General features: G+C 40.6%; 1 protein-coding gene across 1 annotated transcript in view; it reads left to right on the forward strand.

The window, feature by feature from the left end:
- The window catches only part of LOC144755252 (disintegrin and metalloproteinase domain-containing protein 9-like), a 929,123-nt gene that overhangs the window by 144,305 nt on the left and 759,412 nt on the right, over positions 1 to 25,406 (forward strand). The window lies entirely within an intron of this gene.

Here is a 25,406-nt window from a genome sequence, read left to right on the forward strand (position 1 = left end):
GCCTAATTGTAAATATTTGTGAATTGTTTGTTAGCACACATAGGTAAAGATCTCCTGCTGTCAGCCACTTATTCAGCGTATAATTGGCCATTAAATATACATGTCAGACATCCCTTGTTTGTCTATCCGGCCTCCACTTGCTTCTCCATAACTGTAACTTAATGATACAGAATAGCTAACCGATTTTAGCTGCTCTTATATTATGCCACTCACATCAGGAGTAGCTCTCTGTACAGTTAATTTTTTCACTTTTCACTTTTTCATAACTTTGCCACCTCTCTCCTTTTTAACCCTCCATTATATTGTACCAGCTATTACTAAAGAAAGAAATATTCAACATAAAATACTTATACATGGCATGACGTATACAACTGCTGTGCTTGTGTACCTCTGCGGTCAAACTTGGAAAACTGTAACCATAACATGCATGATCCTGTGAAAGGCGTTCTTGAAATAAGATACCTATGTTGTATTGAGTGCTGTGATTCTCACAGTAAAACATAATAGGTCTCGTCCCCATGATGCAGTCACTTTAGTTAATGCTACTGAGACATTGCCTCAGCCAGATTTTCCCTCAATCTCCTTCATTTGAGTGTATTAGCTTTTATGCTAAGTAATAGTCCAACAGACTACATTTTTCTGCAGTTAATCCTCTTGAATCTTCCATCCCTGAACCCTAGAAGTCAGAACCAGCCTCTTCTTATCTCACTCAATTTGAACAATTCTGAGAGTCATCTGCTCTGGCTCAGTACAGCATAATCTGTACGATTGAAACAAAGCGCCCAATGCGATGTTGTGGACGGTGGTGTCCGTATGAATAGGTGAGGCAATGTGTCCCTAAAGACAAAATTTAAAACAGCATTTCAAATACAGTCAATGAATAAGACTAACTCAAAAAATGGAGTTTGAGATCAGTCTATTAGAAAAAAAATGACAGTTTATTAAAATATAAAAGTGCGATACAGAAGCAGAAAAAATAGTTAAATTCAATAAATCATTCTTAAAGTTCATACAACAATTGTCGTTATGGCTCTTTGAGTTTAAAATAAATATAACAATGAGCAAGTCTCGAAAATATACTAAGCCCAGAATGTGTAGCAAATCAATAGAAAATCTGTCAATTTAACTTTATTATGATACGGAACTCCTACAGAAGTCCACATAATAAAACTAATGATAAAACAATAATGCATTATTCATATTAAGATGCACAATTAAAAAGATATGAAACCACCAATCTGCTGCATCCATCATGTGAGAATGACAGTAACTATCCTTTATAAAGTGACAACCTGCATAACACCATAATACATGATATTTCGGTTAACGTCACACTAAAGGCATTTTATTCTCACTTATTCCCAAAAGACAATAGAGAAGCATATAAAGCATATAAAGAGCTTATTCAAAAACGTCATATTCAAGCCTTTATAAAGTGCATCATTCGTGGTGCAATATGCAAGGTGCAAATAATACATAAAACAAGCTTACCTATACAACCTTAAAAAATGGCAGCATACCTACACAGAATAGGAATGTAGCAATAGTGTATGTCAAAGAGTAGCAACGGAAGCCCTAGCAGCCTCATATTTTTTACCATCCTTCGTTCACATCTCAGTCCGGTGTCCAAGTTAAGCTGCACCGTGTTGAAACTTTTGGAGTCTGATGTAGCCCAGAGTGCTATTCCTTCACCTATATCAACTATTTACCTCACTATTTTTCTTGCTAATGATTGTGTACAATTGGTAGGCTCCACCTAGTTCATGTATCCCCGTATACCTCACTGTTTTTCACTCTAACAATATTCTTTGTACCCAAGCAATTGTTGACCACAGTACCTTGACTGGTGTTCAGAGATTATTTATTATTAGGATTACTGTAAAGTGACTTTTCAGACATTATTTTCAGATGTTACCAACTCCTGTCATCTGATCGTCAATGATAAGTATGCATTAAAATTGTGTTAATACGCCAACATAATTTTTTTCTTCGTTAGTTTAGTCATGCTGCTGCCTATACTGTGTATGTGCATATTGCTTGTAGGTAAAACTTGCCTAATTGTAAATATTTGTGAATTGTTTGTTAGCACACATAGGTAAAGATCTCCTGCTGTCAGCCACTTATTCAGCGTATAATTGGCCATTAAATATAGATGTCAGACATCCCTTGTTTGTCTATCCGGCCTCCACTTGCTTCTCCATAACTGTAACTTAATGATACAGAATAGCTAACCGATTTTAGCTGCTCTTATATTATGCCACTCACATCAGGAGTAGCTCTCTGTACAGTTAATTTTTTCACTTTTCACTTTTTCATAACTTTGCCACCTCTCTCCTTTTTAACCCTCCATTATATTGTACCAGCTATTACTAAAGAAAGAAATATTCAACATAAAATACTTATACATGGCATGACGTATACAACTGCTGTGCTTGTGTACCTCTGCGGTCAAACTTGGAAAACTGTAACCATAACATGCATGATCCTGTGAAAGGCGTTCTTGAAATAAGATACCTATGTTGTATTGAGTGCTGTGATTCTCACAGTAAAACATAATAGGTCTCGTCCCCATGATGCAGTCACTTTAGTTAATGCTACTGAGACATTGCCTCAGCCAGATTTTCCCTCAATCTCCTTCATTTGAGTGTATTAGCTTTTATGCTAAGTAATAGTCCAACAGACTACATTTTTCTGCAGTTAATCCTCTTGAATCTTCCATCCCTGAACCCTAGAAGTCAGAACCAGCCTCTTCTTATCTCACTCAATTTTAACAATTCTGAGAGTCATCTGCTCTGGCTCAGTACAGCATAATCTGTACGATTGAAACAAAGCGCCCAATGCGATGTTGTGGACGGTGGTGTCCGTATGAATAGGTGAGGCAATGTGTCCCTAAAGACAAAATTTAAAACAGCATTTCAAATACAGTCAATGAATAAGACTAACTCAAAAAATGGAGTTTGAGATCAGTCTATTAGAAAAAAAATGACAGTTTATTAAAATATAAAAGTGCGATACAGAAGCAGAAAAAATAGTTAAATTCAATAAATCATTCTTAAAGTTCATACAACAATTGTCGTTATGGCTCTTTGAGTTTAAAATAAATATAACAATGAGCAAGTCTCGAAAATATACTAAGCCCAGAATGTGTAGCAAATCAATAGAAAATCTGTCAATTTAACTTTATTATGATACGGAACTCCTACAGAAGTCCACATAATAAAACTAATGATAAAACAATAATGCATTATTCATATTAAGATGCACAATTAAAAAGATATGAAACCACCAATCTGCTGCATCCATCATGTGAGAATGACAGTAACTATCCTTTATAAAGTGACAACCTGCATAACACCATAATACATGATATTTCGGTTAACGTCACACTAAAGGCATTTTATTCTCACTTATTCCCAAAAGACAATAGAGAAGCATATAAAGCATATAAAGAGCTTATTCAAAAACGTCATATTCAAGCCTTTATAAAGTGCATCATTCGTGGTGCAATATGCAAAGTGCAAATAATACATAAAACAAGCTTACCTATACAACCTTAAAAAATGGCAGCATACCTACACAGAATAGGAATGTAGCAATAGTGTATGTCAAAGAGTAGCAACGGAAGCCCTCTTGAACATTCAAAAAAGGTTTGAAAATTGGTAAATCTTATTACAAATCATTTCATTCGAAGGGGACAGAACACATTTACGTGCTTCCGTGGCAGAGTGGACGCTAGATTTAATTATCATAGGCCATAAAAAATGATGATGAGCATTCTTCAACACGGGGCACACAAATAATAAGTGGTTAAGATCCTGGACATATAGCTGGCACAGCTCACATCTTCTATCCTTTTTCAGGACTTTATCCCAAATGCTAGTAATCAAACGTAAAGGGAGCAAATCCAATCTTAGCAGTAGGATCAACTTTCAAATCCCTCGGGGCAGAATCCATACTAGATAAGGCTGAAGTTGATTCCCCAGATTGTTCTCACACACCACCTGATTACGCGGATTTAACTGGCTTAGGGCAATGTCTCTGGCCAAGTTCATTTTAAACACAGAGCCCTTATTAGGCTCTTCAAAGCAGACTTGAGCATAAAAGAATTGATATTCTAACTAAGCCCAAACATTTCATAACATTTCAGAAACACCTAAAGAAAGCACGCCGTTCTTTTAACAGGGAGAACATTTCGACCCTAAAAGCTGCCTTTAATGTTCCCTCCTTTTCCCCACCTCAATACAGATGACAGGGAAAAAAGACGTATGTGGATAGTAAACCAAGCTCCAGGTGCATAACATGGGGGCTGCAAGAGTATTCAAATTGCACATTTGGCAAAGAATTTAGCCCTCAGTCGGTTCGAAAGAGTGCCAATAACTCAAATCCAATACTTCACAAGCATATCATAAAGAGGAAGGGATTTTGTCACTGTAAACAGACAATACATGCCCAAAATCGTGTCTCCCGCAAATTTTATAAAATCTTACAGGGCATTAGCCTGCAAGAGGGCCCTTCTCACACAGAGCTTCATGTGATCAACCTCCCACCCATTCTTGGAAAAAATCTTCCAGAGCCAAGATACAAGTTCACTATTTCAAGTTTATCAGTACCCAAATACCATTAAAAACTCCCCCTTAGTCTTAACCCATTCTTATGAAAGATCAGAACTTTGCTTTTAAAAATATTTGTTTTAAAAAAATGGGCTTCAGCATACTTTGACAGAGCTTCTAGACGACGTTGCCGACCAATAGGTATTAAGTCCAAAACAGCTACATCATCGGCATTCAGGAAAGAGCCAATGGACATTGTGCCAAATCTGGGGGGGGGGGGGTTCACCCAAATATATAAACAAAACAAAAGGGGAGCCAACAGACAGCCGTGCTTAAGACCAATATGTGTTTTGACCTTACAGGATAAACCCTGTGTCCCTCCCATCAGAATTTGACACCAGGTATCCGTGAATAACTCCATAAAGACCCAAGTGGTGGTGTGGTACACCCAGACGGAGAAGCTTCCTCCACAGCTTTTAGCGATCCACTCTATCAATCGCTACGGAGAAATCAATGAACACCATATATACTGGCAAACCTAGAGACAACTCAAGAAGTGGGTCTAGAGATGCTCTAGAACCATCCCTTCACAGGCACTCATATAGTTGTCTCCATTTGTAAGAAGACTTCCACTCTGAAGTTCAATTCATTCATTAAATGTTTAATTTCAATGACATTCGATATAATCCATTATATATCAATTTCTTTGTAGTTTGCATAATTATTGTCATCTTTTTACATTTCAGACATTGTCATCATGATGTATCCAATGCATTTCGGGCATGCAGTAATATGCCCTTCGTCAGGGAAAACGACACTGTCAAGAATAATAACGCATTGTCAGTGTTATGATCAATTATATAGCATGTATCAACAAAACAATGTGGCGATTAATGATTAAAAACGAGAATTTTGTGAGGTGAGTGCTCAAAAAGAGTTACGTGATTGCATAAATTGCATGCATTGTGAAGAAAATGGAAATAAGGTATAAGTAGTACGGGTCTACTCAGACTCACATGCCTGGAGTATCCAGTATTGGAATGCAATCTGTAGAAAAACGAGTAAAAACGCAATTCTTACAAACATGGTTCTTGAAGAATTACACGAATGTAGTCCTGAGCTAACGCGTACTAATGCGCACGTCTAATCTACTGACCTTAGTATGTGGAAATGACGGTTCCACACGAATCCTCTCGTAGGTACGGGCTGGTACACGGTTCGGCAATATCCACGGTTGTTTAAAGAAAGGTTCCGGTCATGTGACGTGTGACACGCAACACTAGTGGAAGACAGACTATTGGACGCACCGTCGTGTATTATTACGTGCAAACTGAATGTGCACGATAGTATTATAATGTTCTGGCCAGAACGAAATTAAAAAACGGTAATAATTATTTTAGAACATTGAAATATATAAACTAGTAGCAAAATATATTTACTACGAAAAATTTGTGAAAAACTATTTAAGGAGAAGTCGGGATTCGAACCAGGTAGGTTCGGGTTGATCATAGGTTGTTTTAGTGTTTATAGCCATAATGAAAGGCGATAGGAAACGAAAAATGTGTGTGAGTATAAGTGTCTGATGTATACATAAACAACACTCAGTATCCACAAGATGCAGTCTTCTAGAGCAATTTACATAGATTTATAGATAACATGCAAGTTCTATTCTTTCATTAAGCCCCATTGGTTTCTGGGTAGAAAGTTTCTGTATCCAATAGTTCTCTCTCATCAATAGGAATTTAGTGTTGTTTCTCCCTTCAGTTTTTTGAACGGTTTCCAGAATTATGAATTTAATTTGGGATATATTATGATTTTCTTCTGTGAAGTGCAACGATAATGCTGATTTGGTATTTTTTAAACGTATGTTGGATCTGTGTTCAGTTAACCGCACTTTAATGCGTCTCTCGATTTTTCCCACATACATTTTTCCACATGGGCATCTGATGCCATATATCAAATTGCTTGATTCGCAGGTGGCATTAACTCTCAGTTTAATTGGGTAACCTTTGGAGGGATGGCAGATTGTGTTGCCTCGGATCACACTGTTACAGTTGCCACAGTTAAGACATGGTTTAGTTCCTGTAAATGGTGTATTGTCCTGTGATTTCTGATGAAGAATTTCTCCTAGATTCTTTGATCTAGTGAATGCAAAGATCGGAGGTTCTCTGAAAGATTGTTTGAAATCCGGCTCAATGTTAAGAATTAACCAATGTTTCATTATCGCTTGTCTGTACTTTTTGCTTGAAGTGGAGTATTTAGATACTACTACTGTTCTTGTCTGTTCAGGTTTGGTTTTAGTAGTTAGTAACTGTTTTCTTTCAATTTGATCAATCCTCTTTCTTGATTCATCTACTAGAGATTGTGGGTAACCTCTGGACGTGAATTTGTTGGCCATTTCACTAAGTCTGGTGTTGAGAGTATTTTCTTCTGAAGTGATTCTTTTGACTCTGGCCATCTGTGAAAATGGTAAGTTTTTGATTAGATTAGGTTGGTGAAAACTTGAATGTAACAACATGTTGTTTCGATCTGTTGGTTTAACATATAAGTCGGTCATGAATCCCTCTGTGGTTATGGTTACTTTTACATCAAGAAAATTAACAGTCGTATCTGACATGACCCATGTTAATTGAATTCTTTGATCAATCTCATTGAATTTAGTTAGTTCCTTCTGGAGTTTATCTTGTGTGTTTGTCCATACAATGAAAAAGTCATCAATATATCTAATCAGTAATTTCAGGTTTTGCGTCCATTCATTATTGGAGAAGATATGTCGGTTTTCATACCACTGCATGAATATATTAGCATACACAGGGGCTGCTGAATTGCCCATAGCCATGCCTGTTAATTGTTGGTACCATGTTTCATCAACTTTAAAATAGCTATGGTATAAAATGAAATACATCAGTTCCATCAAAAAGGTCTGAAAGTCATGATCTAGTTCTGAATTCAAAAGTGCAGATTCAATCGCTTCAATGCCCATATCATGGGGGATGCTAGTGTACAAACTGCATACATCAGCTGTACATAAAATTAGTTTTTCTGTTGGATCCAACTTTAGTTGTTGTAATATCTGTAAGAATTGGGACGTGTCTTTGACATAAGTCCGCATTGACTGTACTATGGGTTGTAGGTATCGGTCAATCAGTTGACCAATTGGTTCGTGCAAGCTCCCTCTCGTGGACACTATGGGTCGCATTGGTGGGTCGTTAATGTTTTTGTGTATCTTGGGTTGCATTCGGAGTGTGGGGCTTTTTGGATCTGAACTCAATAGGAAGTTTTTAGTTCTTTCTACAATGATCCCTTGTTTTAATGCACCATCAATGATGTCTCTCAGTCTTTTGGTGTATTCCGGTGTAGGATTTCTATCCAATTTACAATATGTCTTGTCATCTGAAATGTGCTCATTGACTTTCTTATTATACATTTCTGCATTCATGATGACGATGGCGCCACCTTTATCCGCTTTTGTGTATATTACCTTATCATTGGAAGCCAATTTGTGTAAGGTATCAAAATCCTTTTGTGTAATATTCCTACTTTTTGGTTTGACGTGTTTGATTTTTCTAATGTCTTGTTTTATTAGGTTTTCAAAAAGATCCAGCGTCTTGTGACTGGTTGGAGCTTGAAAAGTACTATGTGGTCTTAAACCTACTAGTTGATCTTTTTCTTGTGGTGGTCTGTCAGGTAATGTATTGTCAAAGAAATGTCGCAATCTAAGTTTTCGCATTAGTTTAAAAAAAACTAACTTCGAGTTCCAAATTGTTGGTGGTAGTGGTCGGTATGAAAGATGTTCCTTTTTGTAGTAACCCCAATTCATAAGGGCTAAAGCGATGATCACTGATATTAATTACTAAGTGTTCTGCGGTTGGTTCTTTTTGGCTTTCCTCTCCTTCTCTTTCTCTTTGGAGGTCATGGTTGTACTTCTTGTATTCGGTGGATCCCTTTCTTTGTCCTTTACCTGACCCTCTCCTGGGTCTCCTTTTTGGGCTTGGCCCTGGTCTAAAAAAGGACTAGTTTCAGTGGTTTTACTGGTGGTTGGTTCTTCAACAGTCGGTCTATCTTGAGGTGTAGGTTGTGTCTTACGTGATCTTCGACTGGTATCACTATCAGATGAGGAAGTTTCGGTATTCGAATTATATGGACGATTCCTACAATTTTGCGCGTAAATTTCTGCCCACGTGTAAACTTCACCAAGACGATAGTCAAGTGTGTCTCTCTTAAATTTTCGGATTTTTCGTTCGTTTATTTCTTTAGAATGTCGATCTATTTGACTCTTTATGTCATTTAGTGTAGTTGTTAATTCGTCTTCTGACATCATCTTGGATAGTTCCGTTTTGGTTTCCTCAATTTCTACGCTCAGTTCTTCTAAGATCGTAGATAATTCTTGTATTATTAAAAGAATTAGGTCCAACGAACATTTATTAAGAATTTCATACCAGCGTTCCTGAAACTTTTTAGAATGTTTGCATAGGGACGGTTTGAGTGCAATTCTGAGTCCACGTGGTATGCGTAGGTTCCGATGATATCTGATGAGGGTGCTAGCATGTAATTGCTGGTTTGTTTTCCTTTTGGATAAGTATAATAATTGTCTGATATTTTGCTCTTTTGACCGTCCTGTGGTTTCCTGGGTGAGTTCTTCCCTGATTAAGGAATAAATTTGGTCTGCATCTTTAGTTTCAAATGCAAAGGTTGAGGCTCTAGCCTCTGTGCTTTTTGAAATGTCTTCATAGTTGCTCATCTTGAAAAGTTGAAATAGTTTTTATTGATTGCGTGCTATTTATCCACAGGACACTGTAGACACATAAGTTGATTAACGGGATAAATGCAAGGCTATTTCTAATTATTTTTGTTCTTTATTCGTCAAGTTTGTCGGTGCACCAGAAGGTAACGTCGAGAGTCCAACGACGTTCAGTGTACAGCTCAAGAAGTGGGTCTAGAGATGCTCTAGAACCATCCCTTCACAGGCACTCATATAGTTGTCTCCATTTGTAAGAAGACTTCCACTCTGAAGTTCAATTCATTCATTAAATGTTTAATTTCAATGACATTCGATATAATCCATTATATATCAATTTCAGATCCAAAAAGCCCCACACTCCGAATGCAACCCAAGATACACAAAAACATTAACGACCCACCAATGCGACCCATAGTGTCCACGAGAGGGAGCTTGCACGAACCAATTGGTCAACTGATTGACCGATACCTACAACCCATAGTACAGTCAATGCGGACTTATGTCAAAGACACGTCCCAATTCTTACAGATATTACAACAACTAAAGTTGGATCCAACAGAAAAACTAATTTTATGTACAGCTGATGTATGCAGTTTGTACACTAGCATCCCCCATGATATGGGCATTGAAGCGATTGAATCTGCACTTTTGAATTCAGAACTAGATCATGACTTTCAGACCTTTTTGATGGAACTGATGTATTTCATTTTATACCATAGCTATTTTAAAGTTGATGAAACATGGTACCAACAATTAACAGGCATGGCTATGGGCAATTCAGCAGCCCCTGTGTATGCTAATATATTCATGCAGTGGTATGAAAACCGACATATCTTCTCCAATAATGAATGGACGCAAAACCTGAAATTACTGATTAGATATATTGATGACTTTTTCATTGTATGGACAAACACACAAGATAAACTCCAGAAGGAACTAACTAAATTCAATGAGATTGATCAAAGAATTCAATTAACATGGGTCATGTCAGATACGACTGTTAATTTTCTTGATGTAAAAGTAACCATAACCACAGAGGGATTCATGACCGACTTATATGTTAAACCAACAGATCGAAACAACATGTTGTTACATTCAAGTTTTCACCAACCTAATCTAATCAAAAACTTACCATTTTCACAGATGGCCAGAGTCAAAAGAATCACTTCAGAAGAAAATACTCTCAACACCAGACTTAGTGAAATGGCCAACAAATTTACGTCCAGAGGTTACCCACAATCTCTAGTAGATGAATCAAGAAAGAGGATTGATCAAATTGAAAGAAAACAGTTACTAACTACTAAAACCAAACCTGAACAGACAAGAACAGTAGTAGTATCTAAATACTCCACTTCAAGCAAAAAGTACAGACAAGCGATAATGAAACATTGGTTAATTCTTAACATTGAGCCGGATTTCAAACAATCTTTCAGAGAACCTCCGATCTTTGCATTCACTAGATCAAAGAATCTAGGAGAAATTCTTCATCAGAAATCACAGGACAATACACCATTTACAGGAACTAAACCATGTCTTAACTGTGGCAACTGTAACAGTGTGATCCGAGGCAACACAATCTGCCATCCCTCCAAAGGTTACCCAATTAAACTGAGAGTTAATGCCACCTGCGAATCAAGCAATTTGATATATGGCATCAGATGCCCATGTGGAAAAATGTATGTGGGAAAAACCGAGAGACGCATTAAAGTGCGGTTAACTGAACACAGATCCAACATACGTTTAAAAAATACCAAATCAGCATTATCGTTGCACTTCACAGAAGAAAATCATAATATATCCCAAATTAAATTCATAATTCTGGAAACCGTTCAAAAAACTGAAGGGAGAAACAACACTAAATTCCTATTGATGAGAGAGAACTATTGGATACAGAAACTTTCTACCCAGAAACCAATGGGGCTTAATGAAAGAATAGAACTTGCATGTTATCTATAAATCTATGTAAATTGCTCTAGAAGACTGCATCTTGTGGATACTGAGTGTTGTTTATGTATACATCAGACACTTATACTCACACACATTTTTCGTTTCCTATCGCCTTTCATTATGGCTATAAACACTAAAACACCCTATGATCAACCCGAACCTACCTGGTTCGAATCCCGACTTCTCCTTAAATAGTTTTTCACAAATTTTTCGTAGTAAATATATTTTGCTACTAGTTTATATATTTCAATGTTCTAAAATAATTATTACCGTTTTTTTAATTTCGTTCTGGCCAGAACATTATAATACTATCGTGCACATTCAGTTTGCACGTAATAATACACGACGGTGCGTCCATTAGTCTGTCTTCCACTAGTGTTGCGTGTCACACGTCACATGACCGGAACCTTTCTTTAAACAACCGCGGATATTGCCGAACCGTGTACCAGCCCGTACCTACGAGAGGATTCGTGTGGAACCGTCATTTCCACATACTAAGGTCAGTAGATTAGACGTGCGCATTAGTACGCGTTAGCTCAGGACTACATTCGTGTAATTCTTCAAGAACCATGTTTGTAAGAATTGCGTTTTTACTCGTTTTTCTACAGATTGCATTCCAATACTGGATACTCCAGGCATGTGAGTCTGAGTAGACCCGTACTACTTATACCTTATTTCCATTTTCTTCACAATGCATGCAATTTATGCAATCACGTAACTCTTTTTGAGCACTCACCTCACAAAATTCTCGTTTTTAATCATTAATCGCCACATTGTTTTGTTGATACATGCTATATAATTGATCATAACACTGACAATGCGTTATTGTTCTTGACAGTGTCGTTTTCCCTGACGAAGGGCATATTACTGCATGCCCGAAATGCATTGGATACATCATGATGACAATGTCTGAAATGTAAAAAGATGACAATAATTATGCAAACTACAAAGAAATTGATATATAATGGATTATATCGAATGTCATTGACATTAAACATTTAATGAATGAATTGAACTTCAGAGTGGAAGTCTTCTTACAAATGGAGACAACTATATGAGTGCCTGTGAAGGGATGGTTCTAGAGCATCTCTAGACCCACTTCTTGAGCTGTACACTGAACGTCGTTGGACTCTCGACGTTACCTTCTGGTGCACCGACAAACTTGACGAATAAAGAACAAAAATAATTAGAAATAGCCGTGCATTTATCCCGTTAATAAACCTAGAGACAAGCCATATTTATACAATGTACTGTGATTCCTCCGAAAACCAGTTTGTTCTGGGGGAATGATGTTCTGATCTTGAGCCCACTGCTGTAAATGACACAGTATGCGCTTGGCAAATAATTTACCAGAAGAAACGCTATCTGTCTAAAACTTGCCGGGAAGGTTTTAGGGCCTTTCTTATACAGCTGGACAGTGGCACTCCCCTTCCATGACTGGTTTATTTTCCCAGAATTAACAATAATTGAACAGCGGGGTGAATAAAGATCCCAAAGATACAACCTCCCTTTTGATAACCAACATGGGAAACTCCTCAGGCCACAAGGTGCCGAACGTTCTGGCATGCTTTATAAACACCACTATCTCATCGACAGTGGAGCACCATATATGAAGTTTGGTACCTCACCCACAAAAAGAGTCACAGGGAAGGTTGAGGACTTCAATGGGAGAATGAGTATATATGGAGACGAAATGTATATGTATGGGACCCTTGAAATGTATTTTTAATGTGTGAACCATTTTATGTACTTTTATGGTGTTTTTTAAATACCGAATAAAGTTCATTGACTGACTGACTGAGTCACAGGGAAGGCTAACTTGGTATTACTTGCATACAACTGGGAAATATAGTCCACCCAAGCATTTTCAGGAATCTGGATTGCCTGCGCCTTAACCTGGAGTCACAGTATTCGGTGATCAGATGCCAATACTTCCTGGTGTCTTTAGTCCTTGCAACCTCTCTTAGATTGATCCATTTTGAATCTCTTTCCCTTCTACTTTAAAGGAGTTTGCCACAACTTCTTAACCTTTTAAGATGGTAAATATCGCACTGACAATACAAATAAACAGCAGATGTTGTTTTCGTATTAGTAAATTTATTTCCTCATTTATCAATGTTAGTGAAGATTTACACTTTTTCGCCAACCTGGGGCCAACAGGATTGGAGCTTAATTTATGAAACTCTTCCATATGGGATTCGGAAAAAAAATTGGATCACCACAAACAGGTCCCACCGGATCGTCACAAACACCCTTAATTTTAAGATTAGCATCAACATGATGAAATCCACAATAGAAGATATCGCATTCTGCACCCACAGGTTCATAGCGGAGGGACTTTCAGAGGGCTCTATAAAGGTTCCTTATCCCTCGAGTAAAATGTTTTTGCCCCATGGTTAGGTCAGGAACGAGGGTGCTAGACAGACGATTCACTAGTGTTGTGATCTGGATTTCTCACACTTGGTGGGTTAGGCTCCTTGCAGGCCTTATTTGACCCTTAATTTCCATTTAGGAAATCTTCTAGTTCTTTCGTTTTTCCTTTTATTGGTCATTCCCTTCTGACTCCTTGTAGAATACTCCATCTTACCCCCTTCAAACCCTGCACGGCGCACCACTTGACACAGGCACAGTGTAATACGAAGTAATCGAAGTACTAGCCAACTGTTTTAAAACACTTTTCAGCTTAGTAAAAAATTTAGCCGGATCAGAGACCATAGGCAACCCCACGCCTTTAAACGAAAAGCAGTGTGAAGATCTGGTCAATTTCTTCACTCAAAAAATTGAGAAGATTCATCTTGAAATTGCTAATTCTCCCTTATCCATGCTTTCGCAACCAAATTTGACAGCTACTAGTTTTACACTATCTCATTCTAATTTGACGGCTGGTACGTCACACTCAGTTATGGAGTGTTGCACTACTTCTCCTCATTTGGATTGTTGGCCCCCCTCTCAATCTGAACTCCCTCACTCTCATTTTAGATAAAGTCAAATCTGGTTCCCCCGATGACCCTCTACCAATTTCGATTCTTAAGCAGCTCGACTGTTCTCACATGAAGGTCATCCTGGATACACTAAATTTTTCCTTACTAGAGTCCATAGATCCTCCATTGTGGAAACACGCCATGATAACTCCTCTTCTCAAAAAACGACTGCTGATCCTGCTATTCTTGCCAACTACCGTCCGATTTCTCTCCTGCCGCTTTTTTCTAAAATCCTCGAAAGGCACATCCATTTGCATCTGTCCCAGTTTATCGAGACTAACACAATCCTTCACTCTTCTCAATCTGGCTTCAGAACTGGTTTTTCCACCGAAACCACGTTGCTGGAGGTCACAGAGGGGCTTCGCCACCTCCTTGATGATGGAGAAACTGTTGCACTCATATTATTAGACCTTAGTGCAGCATTCAACACTATTTCCCACCCTATACTAGTTAACATGCTGAGGTCCTCCGGCATTTGTGGTTCTGCTTTGGGCTGGATTATCTCTTTTCTGGATGGTCGTACTTTTCAGATTTTCTCCGCAACAGATCGATCCAACATCCATCCATCGCCCTTTGGGGTTCCTCAGGGATCTATACTGAGCCCCTTATTTTTTAATATATATGTTAGGCCTCTAGCGGACATTGCTGAACAAGTTGGTCTGACTCTCTTTACCTATGCTGATGATTCTCAGATCATCTTCTCACTATCTCGCTCTGACCCTGGTTCTACATCCTGTCTCCAATCGGGCCTCAGGCAAATTGCTTTATGGATGAACCAGAACTTCTTGAAACTAAACGGTAAAAAACCGGGGTCTTAATTCTCGGCAAGGAGAAAGAGCTATGGGCCCCACTACATTGGCCTGGTGAAATGGGAGCTCTTCCGCAGCCTTCTAGCCACATCTGTAATTTGGGTGTCAACAATGATGATTCTTTATCCATGCATCATCAAGCAGTCAAGGTCACAGCCACCTGTTTCAACATCTTAAAATGGCTGAGGAAAATCCTTTGGATGTTACCCAAGTCCACCCAGAAAACTGTGGTCCATGCCCTTATCACCTCACGGCTGGACTACGGCAATGTCCTCTTTCTGGGTGCTAATAAAGCTGTGACCCGGAGACTGCAACTGGTGCAGAACGCCGCAGCGAGACTGCTATGTAGTGTCTCCAGATTCACCCCCATCTCCGGCTATCTTCGTGACTTGCATTGGCCCAGGGTGGAAAATCGTATAAAATTTAAAGCCCTGAGCTATATGTTCAAGATCAAATGGGATTTAGCTCCCCAATACTTGCCCTCTTTGGCTTGCCCATATATCCCAAATCGCCATCTCGTTCTGCTTCTTTGGAAAAATTCATGGTCCCCAGATTCAAACTTGCTAGGATGGGTGGCCGTTCCTTTTCCTTCCTTAGTCCTACTGTCTGGAATGATCTCCCTCTTGCAAGGAAACTAGCTATCTCCGTTTTCGCAGCTCCCTGAAGACCTGGTTTTTCAATCAGTAACTTTTTGCTTTCTCCTGTTTCCAGTTCTCCGTCCTGGCGCCGGGAAACCCTTTTTGAGTAGCTGTTGTGCCTTATAAATTAATTTAATAAATAAATAAATTGAGCTTGGAGAACAACAATCTTTTAAAAACCTATCGGAGAGATTGCAGGGCAATGACTGAAAAGCAGCGGAGGATTCCACAGCGGATGCTGAAATAACAGCAAGAAGCAGATGGACCAAACTCTCCTGAACACCTCCAATTATCAAAGCCCCAGTGTCAACATTGTCCTTCTTAAGACATTTGTGGCCCTAAGAAGGGGATATGGCTAAATGTGGTGAAATGGCAGAACCACACCTAGAATCATCTGTTGTAATTTTGGTGGCAGTTTTGGGCATTTACCGAAAAAACTCAGTGATAGCTGAATGGGATTTAAAATGTTGTTGCTGAGAGCTTTTAGCACTGCAAAAAGCTTTGCCTGCTTTTGGATTTCGGCTAGGTGATGAAGAAATTAGACGCCCAGAACGCAATTTCTTCAAAGTCATTGCACAACTTACAAAACCCCCCTCAGCAGGCTGTGGTTGGAACCCAGGTTCAGACTTCCAAGAGGCGACCAAGAGGTAGCATTGGTCTAACAATGGTTTAAAATGTGTGCAGAGAGGAGGCTCTCTTCCAGGGGCACAAGCCGCATGGGGCCAAATGATGCTCCTCTCCGCACCACCCGGGGGGCCTATGACCTAAGCCTCTGCTGTGGTCTGTAATGCCACTGTGACACAAGATCACAAAGTCCAGTTCACCAGCTCACCAGCACACCAGTACCTCCTGCGTCACAAACACCAACACTGCTGTATTGCTCCAGCCTTTGCCTCATCCTCCTGCCTTCCGGATCAGGGAAAAAGAGTGCCGCAACTGAAGAAAGTTTAAGGATAAGAGGTGAATACTTCTTCCGCTAATAGACTCTCCTGCTGGACGCTGAGAAGGAGAACCGTGTGCTGAACCTAGCTGGCTTGTGGCTTGCAAGCTTGTGGCTCATGGGCTCGTAGGCTCAAGGACTGCAGTGATCAAGGGCAAGTAGGGGGCCCTCTTTTCTAGGGGCCAAAAGAGCTTCAACACGCCAGAAGACTAGGCATGGCACCTCACGGGAACTCCTCTGACCCAGAAAAAATGTGGGCACTAAGCAGGCACAGACACAGGCCATGGGCTTTAAGTGGGGGGCTCTGTGGGGGTCTGAGCCCCCCCAGTTATTGTGGGGGGCCTTGAAAGGGGGCTCTATTTTCGGGCCTCAAAGGTCAAAGGTAGGGTGAGCAGACGTCCTGGTTTTTGTTTGGTGTAGCATTAAAAAAGTTAGTAGTTTGCATGGAAACCCTGCCAGCAAGTAATGCGCATTGCGAGAGAGGTTTCAGCACAATGAACTTAATTGGTTGTCCAACAAGGGCCTCTCTTCTTGTAGAGACCATTCTTCATGCTTATGGGTAAAACTCAATGGTCCTCCATTTGAAACATTTGACGCAAAACTGTATGTAAAGAGTTGACTGGTAGAAGGTCTGCTGAAGAAAATTGTTGTGAGAAACCCCAGCAAAATAGACACAGTGAATATCTTCAAGGGTTTTGGGAAATCCTGCAATAGAGTTCCAAGTAATGTAAATAATTTTTACATGTTTTTTTAAAGTGTTTGGTATTTTATGGCCTATACTTAATAAATATACTTTTTTGCCTATTTTATTATCCTTTCCTGGATGTGACTTCATGATTTTGTTAAGCACACAATGCTAGTTATCTTGATTTAGACCATGCCCCTTTTGGATAGGCCACACCCCTTTAAGAAATTTCCCACGCCCCTTTTAGAGCACCCCCAGTTTTTTTTCTCCCACTTAAAGCCCTGCACAGGCCCTCTTGTGGCACAAAGCGCAGACCACAGAGAGCGGTAGGCGAGGGATGTGGACTCGTAGCCCTGAAGCGTGTAACACCCACCTGCCTTTCTCCGCCCTGCCCGAAATCCTTGCCCAGAGCCCGGAGACACAGATGACCAAAGCTCAAAAAGCCCTGGAATGGGAGGTTCAGAGCTCGCCACTAACTCCACTCCAATCCTCACCAAACGGCATCTGAGGTCAGAAGGCATGGCGTCGACAACGAAAAGATCGAATGGATAGAAAATCGGACAGCATTTCTTCAGGCTATAAAAGTGCCTGGCTCACACCCAAATTGAGGGCCTTTTATAATAATTTTCTCCATAGAAAGCAATAGAAATCGTACAGTCAGCATGGGGAGAGCAAATGTAACAATACAACAAGGTAAAATAGAGTTTTATATAAGGGTCATATAATACCACTATCCTGGCACTATCAATACCATCTGCTGTTCCAGCACTGCAGTACTCTCCAGCACCTCCTGTGATCGCATCCCTCTCATATCTCTTAATACTGATATTATCAGCGCTATTAGGCAGCATTTGAACTAACTCCTGAAATTAGTTCTTGTTCCTATGATCTCACTGTGACAATGACAAAATCCTGCAATGACCACAACTTTTTCCCAAATCATCTCACTGAAATTGAGTGTCCAAAACAAATCTTTCACTTGAGCCACTGACCTCAGAAAGACCCAGTGGGCTCCTCTCTCTGCCCAAATCACCTTACTAAAAGTAAACAACTATTGAAAAGAACATTTCACTGGGCTGAATGGAACCCTTTATTACCCTACTTGACAACAACAATGTCAAGGCACATCAATATGTTGATGACACCTACCTTTACCTGCTAATCTCTTAACATTTTGTGCAGATTTCTTAAGAGCGCAAACTAGTTCTGGGATATCTTTGAACATATTATTTTGTGGATCAGTGGAAAAAAGATACATCCCCTGCTTAGTCCTCATTATGCTCATATAAAGGTTGTGCACTTTTCTTTTTTATGGTGCATGTCACCAAAATGTAGGTAGATTTACATTTTGACAACTTACTATTAGCAACTTTTGTCTATGGATGCTTCAACATCCTCCAGCCAACGCTTGTGTCCCTTAAAATGGGCTCATGACCAGGTTATCATCTTGTAAACAAAGAGCACCACTAACAAAATTCAGCATGCTATGCATCTACTGCTGAAACATTGCCTTACTAAACAACATTCCTTTCAAATGAAATACCCACATCTGTATAATTATTGGCTTTACAGCCTCTGTAATCCTGGGCGCATTGAACGCTGATAGCTTATGTCTGATAGGTCAATTACAGGTTGATTTCCTTAATAGACGTTGAAGCCAAGATCTACGCCTCATGCCTCTTGGAGCAGCTGCAAGACTGGGCATAATCCAATAACATAATCCCTAGTTTCCAAATTGGATTCAGACAAGGGATGGGGACGTTAACAAACCTGACCATCTTGGGACTACTAACGGAGAACGGCAAAAAAAAGAATCACCGTCTATATGGGTGCTTTGTTGATATAAAAGCAGCCGTTGACCACGTAAGTAGGTCAAGACTATGGGGAAAGTTAAGAAAATGGGGGCAGCGGGAAAACCTACTAAACGCAATAATCGGTCTGTACAGCGACACATGGGCAAAAGTAAAACAAGGGAACTGGTCCAGCCTTACAGAAAAAATTGAAACCCAGGACGGCCTAAAACAAGGCTGTGTCCTAGCCCCCAGTCTATTTAACCTATATCTAGCAGACATGGGAAGTAACCTAGAAAGAATTGAGAGTCACGCCCCGAAACTTGGCAATGTTTCAGTTCCAATTCTGCAGTATGCAGACGACATAGTACTACTAAGTAAAACACCTATAGGTCTGCAACGCCTAATCAACACGTTATCATCTTATTTAGCACAAGAAAATTTGGAACTGAACAAAGAAAAAACAAAAGTGCTCCGGCTAGTGGAGGGGAAGAAACTGAAATTTAAATGGTCAATCTACAACTCAGTCTTAGATGAACAGGACTCATACAAGTATTTAGGGATAACCCTTGGGCAAGGCAATTAAAAAATGAAGCACTCTCTGGCATTAAAAGGGAAGGCGCAAACATTAATCTATGCGTATAGGCAACTACAATTAAAAATGGCCGGCCCGAATTACACCCACCTACTAAAAGTAATGGCTTCACAAATTTTACCTACCCTGTCATACGGTTTAACCACGTGGCTAGGAAGGGAGGCAAAAACTTTAAACAATCTACAAAACAAAATCTACAAAGTAGTGTTTAATCTGCCACAATCAGCATCTCCCGCACAAGTCCGCCTCGAATTTGGCCTACAAAACCAAAAATTCCAGTCAATGTCCAACTTTGCTAAACTATGTCATAAAATGTGTTCCGGCCCAAGTGAGTCAATGGATAACATCTGCTGGAAGGAAATAAATCATCAGGAAAACCAGCCAAGTACCAACTCATGGGGAAGCTACCTTAGCACCTGCTTGTCCAAATTGGACCTACTAGAAGTATGGAAAAAAAATAGACCAGGTACACTTCTGTAAGGTAGCCAACGGTTCAGCGAAAAGGAAATCTCTGTTAGAGGACAAAATATCTCTAACAAAACGGCGCCACACATGGACAGTAATCACCTCCTACACCCATCAAAAACCACAGGGATACTTAGCCTCACATTTTAGTCAACATTTAAAGAAAGCTTTCGTAGCTTACCGAATGGGCCTGCACTATTCAAAGGATTTAGGACCTTCTTGGAAACACCAAAATGAAAGTCCCCACTGTAGACTGTGTGGATATCAGAAGGAAACTTTAATGCACTTGTTATGTGCATGTCCGGCTCTATTGGCTTTAAGAAGACGATACCTACGGGCTATCTTTATCACGTTAAAGATCCGCAATTGCCGGCAAGCAGTAACAAGCTGGCTAGGAGGCACCTGCTCCATCTTGGCATGTCGTGGACTTAAATTTATGACCAAGGTAACAAAACGGCTACAAGAAATTTAACTGATAAAAGGCTCTTAAAGTCTAGCACAAAGAGCGGATCGAGGCTTGAAGGCCGCTGCGGCATAAACGATACTATCAAAACCTTGCCAAAGAACTTGACCTTAACAATGTACTGTATCGGATGAAATAAGATCGGTGTTGTCTCTTTTACCAGTGACAGAATATTTATTTTTTATTTTGCACAAAATTTGTAATTTTAACCTGTTCGAAGATTGTAACGATTTTTATTAATCACACAATAAAATTAACTTGAACTTGATAGGTCAATGCTACTAAACATTGTAATGTTATAAGTGAGAAACTGTGCCCATCACCAAAATATCTAGATACGTTTCAAAATATTTTCTACCTTATTACATTTCTGTATGTTTTCAAACAGGTGCATTGTAAGAGTGCCATTACGCCGAGTTTAGAAAGGAAAGTACCCACCACCCCCGCTGGCTAGTATGGAGCAGCTAGTAACCAGGCTACACTAGTCCTCACAGATCTTCGGGTCCTCCTGTTCTAATGTGGCTGTTACTGGTTTGGGCTGTTGCTTTTTAGTGTTTCAACTATCTACTTTCCCTAAAGTATTTTTTCAGTTTTGATGATAAATAGAAATATATTTATTAGGAAGAGCCCTGGGCTCTGCTGTAAGCAAATGTAGATGGAACACAGGGGCACAGTGATCAAGAACGATGTTCCCTCAGGATTTAAGTAAAATCTTTTAGGACTATGACAAATAAAACAACTTATGCGTAATCAAGAGAGAGAGGTAGGACCAGAAAGCTAGTCCATGTCCCCGGTTAATATATGATTAAATCAAAAAGAGACTAGCTCAAGTTACTTTAGGGGAGGGGGAAGACTCTGGTATGTTTTGTCACGGAGTGTGAACACCCGGCAGGTGTGTTCATAAAGCCCTCACCCACCAACCTAGTTGGTGGCATGCTTCATCATCGGGCCCACCCAGTGGCACCTAGCGTGTGTGTGTGTCAGGCGTTGAAGCACACCCGGGGCACGCTAGGTGCCACTGGGTGGGCCCGATGATGAAGCATGCCACCAACTAGGTTGGTGGGTGAGGGCTTTATGAACACACCTGCCGGGTGTTCACACTCCGTGACAAAACATACCAGAGTCTTCCCCCTCCCCTAAAGTAACTTGAGCTAGTCTCTTTTTGATTTAATCAAATAAAACAACTTAAACATCATTTCGAACATGATTAATGTCCCCATAATGCTTATTCATTTGTAAGCACCTTGGAAAAAAAAGTGGCAATGTCGCCTGGTATATGCAGCCATGCGCCTCAGTTACTTTTTATAATCTGTAGAAAGGTGGAAATGGAAATTGTGAGTCACAAATAAATTTGCAAGGAGTGTATTGCTCTTTCTAGCAATTTGCAAGGGTATGGATAGTTGCAGACCAGTGCTTAGATATGGACTTCTTAAAGGGGATGGTATCCATTCACAAAGCGGAAGCTGTTTGTGGAGGGCAGCTCCCATTTAATGATTGCGTGCTCTGGTCATTGGATAGATCAGCATGTGGTCCACAGTACTGCCATATGCCCCTCTATGTTCTCTCACATCATGACTATTTTAATTAAATGCAGGCCATGTCCAAGTTAAGGACAGTGGATGAAATTTTAGCTTTGGGAAAAAGCAAATGAAGAGATAGAGGTCTGTGTTCCCTTGTAAGCCCTCATTTTTGCATTTACAGACATTCGGATAGAAATATTTTGGAGAATTAGGCGGTTATAGTTACTTCATTCATTATTGGGACATCATTTGACTACTGCAACTCACTGTATATTTACATTTTTTTGTAACACAATTTTTTGATTTTAACTTTTGACAATGAGAATGCAAGAAGCAAACAAATACAAACCAATTGTAGTGTACAGTACTCTTGCCTCACCTCCAGTGCTCCCTCCTGCCAATTCCTCCAACCCTATCCTCAGAAATCCGTAAGAGGAACAACCGTGCACCAGCCCTTGTAAGCCTAAATTTCTGCATCTATGTCCACTACTGGCCGTGGTCAGGAGTCAAGAACGATACCCCTACAGTTGGCCAGGACCCCCAAATCTTAGTGTGTTTTTGGGGCAAAACCTGGACGAATACACAGGAATCTCCCTGCCCATGCACCAGCCAAGACCCCACACCACCCCCACCAGGACTCCACAGAGGGTGGACTCAATCTTTCCATCTACTAGTCACAGTCAGTCCCAAGTGCAGGATTGTGTGGCTGTGTTGATGCCGATCTAGGTCTGGCGTGATGTGCAAGCGAGCCAAGTTTGGATCAAAGGGAATGTCTGTCCCTAATACCCTGCTCAAACCAGCTATCAATTGCCTCCTGAATGGTTCCACTCTCTCACATGAACATGTGGTGTATATGAAATCCCCATCCAGGGTGGTGCAATGAAGATATGCGGTAGTCAATAACTGCCATACTCCAGAGTTTGTGCCTTGTAAGATAGGTCTGGTGGAGATAATGCAGCTGAATAAATTGGAATCGAGTCACGATTGCCGCATGTTTCAGGTAGGCAGGAGCCTCAGCCCGGCCCTCACCCTCCCAATCTCCTAGAACCAACTACCATGCCAGATGGGGGTCTGTAGATGCTTCGGGTGTATGGTAGACCAGAGTTCTATAAACCTGCCTCACTTTATGGTCTCCCAGGTCACCAAGTAGTAGCTTGGCCTCCCGGGTGTTGTATTCCGGAAGTTATCCAGATTTCTGACATAAGGGGTCAAGGCATGATGGAGATGGAGGTAGCAGAAAAACAGGCTGCGATTGAGATAGTATTCCATTTGCAATATTTGATTTGAGGGTTGTGTCCCTCATTAAGTCTCCCAGGCTGGAGATACCAAACAGGTCCCACTTACGGAAGCATCAGGGAGCCATTCAAAAGTGGTGTCTGCTCTGTCAGTATAGACACCGAACCCCAGGGCTTAAGGGTTGTTCTCCAAAATCTAAGGACTGCCCTCTGGGGGGAGCTGTATCTGCAGCTGACCTCCATCCAACAAATGGCAAATATGGGTTCCCTGGAGCGTCCATTTCTCAGTGGCGTAAGCCAGATCATTCTGCGTATCATTCCACCACTCATTAATGACTATTAGGTGGTAGGCCACATAATACGCCTCGACATCTGCAGCCCCAATGCCCCCATCATAAGTAGATTTGAAACATTTTGTGATTGCAATGCAAGGAGTACCATGGTTCCACAGAGAACTGACTGCAGTGTTTGGAATGAATTGTTTGAAAAAATGATCGGGGTAGGTCATAGAGGTAGTTCTGCAGTTGGTAAAGGAAACACAGGAGGGAGACCATCTTAAAGATATGGGATTGGTCCATGAGGGATAGTGGAAGAGCAGATCATGTCCAGAAGTCGGCATCGAGCGCACTCATTAATGATTGGTTGTTGTGCCCCCATGCCTTGTGCGCCTGTAGCGTCATATACACCTCCGGGTACTGAAAGCCCTGTTTGTCTATGTGGAAGTCCGAGGCCCAGTGGAGGTCCTCAGGGGGCAAGGAATTGGGAAAAAAGAAGACTTGGCGAGATTGATAAAGAGCTGTGATGTTTCCCCAAAGATGTGGAATATGCACAATTCTCGAGCACTGGAGGTCTCTGGTATGGTGAGGAAAATGAGGTTGTCATCAGCATAGAGGGCTACTCTTTCCGAGATTCCCAGACCCCATTTAAACCCACTTAACTGTGTGTCAATCAGGAGCCACTGAGCCAGGGTTTCCACAGCAATAGCGAAGAGTAGTGGGGACAGTGGGTACCCCTACGCTTGTCTCTTTGTGTACAGAACAGAGCAGATGTCAATGAGCCTACCCGGACACAAGCAGTAAGGTCTGTGTAAAGTAATCTCAGTAAACCCAGAAGGCGTGGCCCAAAGTTGAGTTGACGCAGGAGAGTGTAGAGGTACTGCCAACCCACTGAGTTGAAAGCTTTTCCCATGTCTGCTAAAAGACATCCCCAGTCTGTTCAAAAGGGACAGGGCATTAGAGAGTCATCTATTATTGTACCTGGTGGCCTGCCCGGGCATGAAGTCTGCCTGGTCTTTAAGCACAAAGGAAGTGATGACTGGAAGCAAGTGGTTGGCCCTCGCTTCAGCGATAATTTTAACCTCTGTGTTTAGAAGGGAGTTAGGGCGATAAAAGGAGCAGCTGTTGGGGGTCTACCTGGTTTGTAGATCAACACAACCTCGCTCCTCCAGAGATCAGGGGCAGTCTCCCACTTTACAGGGCCTCCCTGAAGGAGGCCTCCAGGGGGGCACCCAGTTGAGGCGTAAACCGTTTGAAAAATGAACAGTTGGAAACCCGTTTGAAAAAAGAACAGTTGGAAAACCGTTTGTCCGGACACCTTTTTTCATTTGACTCATTTCGATTAATTATTTGCTCTACCTTTGGGCTATTTAGAAACAGACTAAGTATTGTCACCTTGTACCTGCACAGAATGCATATGACTAGTTCTGCTAACGTTTCATTGTCTTCCTATCCGATTTGGGTTACTTTTAAAGACCTAAAGGTAGTACATAGAACCACTTATGGTAACCATTCATATATGAAGATTAAGAATGTGATCTATGTACCCAGGCAGAAGCTGTGTTCAGCAGATCACAAGTTATTGGTGGTTCTTCAATTGAAGGAGCTTACCAAGCTATGTAGGAGCTTCATTCATCAGGCCACCCTGCTGGGTAATAAGATTCTTGACACTGTAAGGAAAGTGTAAGGAAACAAGGTGATTGCATGATGTTTAGAAAGCAAATAAAGACTTTGGGGCAGATTTACCAGCCCCTTGCGACACTTTTGCACCA

The sequence above is a fragment of the Lissotriton helveticus genome, chromosome 5_1, assembly GCF_964261635.1.
Source record: "Lissotriton helveticus chromosome 5_1, aLisHel1.1, whole genome shotgun sequence".
Classification (NCBI taxonomy): Eukaryota; Metazoa; Chordata; class Amphibia; order Caudata; family Salamandridae; genus Lissotriton; species Lissotriton helveticus.